Genomic DNA, 5,168 nt, shown 5'->3' on the forward strand with positions numbered 1-5,168 from the left:
CCGAGAAGCACTCTCCGGCCAACATACCCAACTGCAGCAACAGCTCCCAAACCGAAGGAGCCAGGACCCAAAGAGCTAGGTGGCCTGAAGGGCCCCCAGGGGGCCCCCAAGGAGCCCCTCTCAATTTGGGTCTGGGGGCTTTCGTTGGGCATGGATACCTGAGAGGTACCTGCAAGGTTGCAGTTCTCGGCCCGAGAAGCACTCTCCGGCCAACATGCCCAACTGCAGCAACAGCTCCCAAACCCAAGGAGCCAGGACCCAAAGACCTAGCTGGCCTGAAGGGCCCCCAGGGGGCCCCCAAGCAGCCCCTCTCAATTTGGGTCTGGGGGCTTTCGTTGGGCCGGGAACCTGGGAGAATCCTGCCAGGTTGCATTTCGCGGCCCGAGAAGCACTCTCCGGCCAACATGCCCAACTGCAGCAACAGCTCCCAAACCGAAGGAGCCAGGACCCAAAGACCTAGCTGGCCTGAAGGGCCCCCAGGGGGCCCCCAAGCAGCCCCTCTCCATTTGGGTCTGGGGGCTTTCGTTGGGCATGGAACCTGGGAGATTCCTGCAAGGTTGCAGTTCGCGGCCCGAGAAGCACTCTCCGGCCAACATGCCCAACTGCAGCAACAGCTCCCAAAGCGAAGGAGCCAGGACCCAAAGACCTAGCTGGCCTGAAGGGCCCCCAGGGGGCCCCCAAGCAGCCCCTCTCCATTTGGGTCTGGGGGCTTTCGTTGGGCCAGGAACCTGGGAGGTACCTGCAAGGTTGCAGTTCGCGGCCCGAGAAGCACTCTCCGGCCAACATGCCCAACTGCAGCAACAGCTCCCAAACCGAAGGAGCCAGGACACAAAGACCTAGCTGGCCTGAAGGGCCCCCAGGGGGCCCCCAAGCAGCCCCTCTCCATTTGGGTCTGGGGGCTTTCGTTGGGCATGTATACCTGAGAGGTTCCTGCAAGGTTGCAGTTCGCGGCCCGAGAAGCATTCTCCGGCCAACATTCTCAACTGCAGCAACAGCTCCCAAACCGAAGGAGCCAGGACCCAAAGACCTAGCTGGCCTGAAGGGCCGCCAGGGGGCCCCCAAGCAGCCCCTCTCAATTTGGGTCTGGGGGCTTTCGTTGGGCCGGGAACCTGGGAGAATCCTGCAAGGTTGCAGTTCGCGGCCCGAGAAGCACTCTCCGGCCAACATGCCCAACTGCAGCAACAGCTCCCAAAGCGAAGGAGCCAGGACCCAAAGACCTAGCTGGCCTGAAGGGCCCCCAGGGGGCCCCCAAGCAGCCCCTCTCAATTTGGGTCTGGGGGCTTTCGTTGGGCATGGAACCTGGGAGATTCCTGCAAGGTTGCAGTTCGAGGCCCGAGAAGCACTCTCCGGCCAACATGCACAACTGCAGCAACAGCTCCCAAAGCGAAGGAGCCAGGACCCAAAGACCTAGGTGGCCTGAAGGGCCCCCAGGGGGCCCCCAAGCAGCCCCTCTCCATTTGGGTCTGGGGGCTTTCTTTAGGCTGAGAACCTGGGAGATACCAGCAAGGTTGCAGTTCGCGGCCCGAGAAGCACTCTCCGGCCAACATGCACAACTGCAGCAACAGCTCCCAAAGCGAAGGAGCCAGGACCCAAAGACCTAGCTGGCCTGAAGGGCCCCCAGAAGGCCACCAAGCAGCCCCTCTCCATTTGGGTCTGGGGGCTTTCGTTGGGCATGTATACCTGACCGGTACTTGCAAGTTACAGTTCGCGGCCCGAGAAGCACTCTCCGGCCAACATGCCCAACTGCAGCAACAGCTCCCAAAGCGAAGGAGCCAGGACCCAAAGACCTAGCTGGCCTGAAGGGCCCCCAGGGGGGCCCCAAGCAGCCCCTCTCAATTTGGGTCTGGGGGCTTTCGTTGGGCCGGGAACCTGGGAGAATCCTGCAAGGTTGCAGTTCGCGGCCCGAGAAGCACTCTCCGGCCAACATGCCCAACTGCAGCAACAGCTCCCAAACCGAAGGAGCCAGGACCCAAAGACCTAGCTGGCCTGAAGGGCCCCCAGGGGGCCCCCAAGCAGCCCCTCTCAATTTGGGTCTGGGGGCTTTCGTTGGGCGGGGAACCTGGGAGATTCATGCAAGGTTGCAGTTCGCGGCCCGAGAAGCACTCTCCGGCCAACATGCCCAACTGCAGCAACAGCTCCCAAAGCGAAGGAGCCAGGACCCAAAGACCTAGCTGGCCTGAAGGGCCCCCAGGGGGCCCCCAAGCAGCCCCTCTCCATTTGGGTCTGGGGGCTTTTGTTGGGCCGGGAACCTGGGAGATTCCTGCAAAGTTGCAGTTCGCGGCCCGAGAAGCACTCTCCGGCCAACATGCCCAACTGCAGCAACAGCTCCCAAAGCGAAGGAGCCAGGACCCAAAGACCTAGCTGGCCTGAAGGGCCCCCAGGGGGCCCCCAAGGAGCTCCTCTCCATTTGGGTCTGGGGGCTTTCGTTGGGCCGGGAACCTGGGAGAATCCTGCAAGGTTGCAGTTCGCGGCCGGAAAAGCACTCTCCGGCCAACATGCCCAACTGCAGCAACAGCTCCCAAAGCGAAGGAGCCAGGACCCAAAGACCTAGCTGGCCTGAAGGGCCCCCAGGGGGCCCCCAAGCAGCCCCTCTCCATTTGGGTCTGGGGGCTTTCATTGGGCCGGGAACCTGGGAGGTACCTGCAAGGTTGCAGTTCGCGGCCCGAGAAGCACTCTCCGGCCAACATGCCCAACTGCAGCAACAGCTCCCAAAGCGAAGGAGCCAGGACCCAAAGACCTAGCTGGCCTGAAGGGCCCCCAGGGGGCCCCCAAGCAGCCCCTCTCCATTTGGGTCTGGGGGCTTTCGTTGGGCCGGGAACCTGGGAGAATCCTGCAAGGTTGCAGTTCGCGGCCCGAGAAGCACTCTCCGCCCAACATGCCCAACTGCAGCAACAGCTCCCAAAGCGAAGGAGCGAGGACCCAAAGACCTAGCTGGCCTGAAGGGCCCCCAGGGGGCCCCCAAGCAGCCCCTCTCAATTTGGGTCTGGGGGCTTTCGTTGGGCATGGAACCTGGGAGATTCCTGCAAGGTTGCAGTTCGCGGCCCGAGAAGCACTCTCCGCCCAACATGCCCAACTGCAGCAACAGCTCCCAAACCGAAGGAGCCAGGACCCAAAGACCTAGGTGGCCTGAAGGGCCCCCAGGGGGCCACCAAGCAGCCCCTCTCAATTTGGGTCTGGGGGCTTTCGTTGGGCATGGATACCTGAGAGGTACCTGCAAGGTTACAGTTCGCGGCCCGAGAAGCACTCTCCGGCCAACATGCTCAACTGCAGCAACAGCTCCCAAACCGAAGGAGCCAGGACACAAAGACCTAGCTGGCCTGAAGGGCCCCCAGGGGGCCCCCAAGCAGCCCCTCTCCATTTGGGTCTGGGGGCTTTCGTTGGGCCGGGAACCTGGGAGAATCCTGCAAGGTTGCAGTTCGCGGCCGGAGAAGCACTCTCCGGCCAACATGCCCAACTGCAGCAACAGCTCCCAAACCAAAGGAGCCAGGACCCAAAGACCTAGCTGGCCTGAAGTGCCCCCAGGGGGCCCCCAAGCAGCCCCTCTCCATTTGGGTCTGGGGGCTTTTGTTGGGCCGGGAACCTGGGAGATTCCTGCAAGGTTGCAGTTCGCGGCCCGAGAAGCACTCTCCGGCCAACATGCCCAATATCCAGCAACAGCTCCCAAAGCGAAGGAGCCAGGACCCAAAGACCTAGCTGGCCTGAAGGGCCCCCAGGGGGCCCCCAAGCAGCCCCTCTCCATTTGGGTCTGGGGGCTTTCGTTGGGCATGTATACCTGAGAGGTACCTGCAAGTTACAGTTCGCGGCCCGAGAAGCACTCTCCGGCCAACATGCTCAACTGCAGCAACAGCTCCCAAAGCGAAGGAGCCAGGACCCAAAGACCTAGCTGGCCTGAAGGGCCCCCAGGGGGCCCCCAAGCAGCCCCTCTCAATTTGGGTCTGGGGGCTTTTGTTGGGCCGGGAACCTGGGAGATTCCTGCAAGGTTGCAGTTCGAGGCCCGAGAAGCACTCTCCGGCCAACATGCCCAACTGCAGCAACAGCTCCCAAACCGAATGAGCCAGGACCCAAAGACCTAGCTGGCCTGAAGGGCCCCCAGGGGGCCCCCAAGCAGCCCCTCTCAATTTGGGTCTGGGGGCTTTCGTTGGGCCGGGAACCTGGGAGATTCGTTCAAGGTTGCAGTTCGCGGCCGGAGAAGCACTCTCCGGCCAACATGTCCAACTGCAGCAACAGCTCCCAAAGCGAAGGAGCCAGGACCCAAAGACCTAGCTGGCCTGAAGGGCCCCCAGGGGGCCCCCAAGCAGCCCCTCTCCATTTGGGTCTGGGGGCTTTCGTTGGGCGGGGAACCTTGGAGATTCATGCAAGGTTGCAGTTCGCGGCCCGAGAAGCACTCTCCGGCCAACATGCACAACTGCAGCAACAGCTCCCAAAGCGAAGGAGCCAGGACCCAAAGACCTAGCTGGCCTGAAGGGCCCCCAGGGGGCCCCCAAGCAGCCCCTCTCCATTTGGGTCTGGGGGCTTTCGTTGGGCGGGGAACCTTGGAGATTCATGCAAGGTTGCAGTTCGCGGCCCGAGAAGCACTCTCCGGACAACATGCCCAACTGCAGCAACAGCTCCCAAACCGAAGGAGCCAGGACCCAAAGACCTAGCTGGCCTGAAGGGCCCCCAGGGGGCCCCCAAGCAGCCCCTCTCAATTTGGGTCTGGGGGCTTTCGTTGGGCCGGGAACCTGGGAGATTCCTGCAAGGTTGCAGTTCGCGGCCGGAGAAGCACTCTCCGGCCAACATGCCCAACTGCAGCAACAGCTCCCAAAGCGAAGGAGCCAGGACCCAAAGACCTAGCTGGCCTGAAGGGCCCCCAGGGGGCCCCCAAGCAGCCCCTCTCAATTTGGGTCTGGGGGCTTTTGTTGGGCCGGGAACCTGGGAGATTCCTGCAAGGTTGCAGTTCGAGGCCCGAGAAGCACTCTCCGGCCAACATGCCCAACTGCAGCAACAGCTCCCAAACCGAATGAGCCAGGACACAAAGACCTAGCTGGCCTGAAGGGCCCCCAGGGGGCCCCCAAGCAGCCCCTCTCAATTTGGGTCTGGGGGCTTTCGTTGGGCCGGGAACCTGGGAGATTCCTTCAAGGTTGCAGTTCGCGGCCGGAGAAGCACTCTCCGGCCAACATGTCCAACTG

This window comes from Gallinula chloropus, assembly GCF_964237585.1.
Source record: "Gallinula chloropus genome assembly, chromosome: 25".
In the NCBI taxonomy this organism is placed as follows: domain Eukaryota; kingdom Metazoa; phylum Chordata; class Aves; order Gruiformes; family Rallidae; genus Gallinula; species Gallinula chloropus.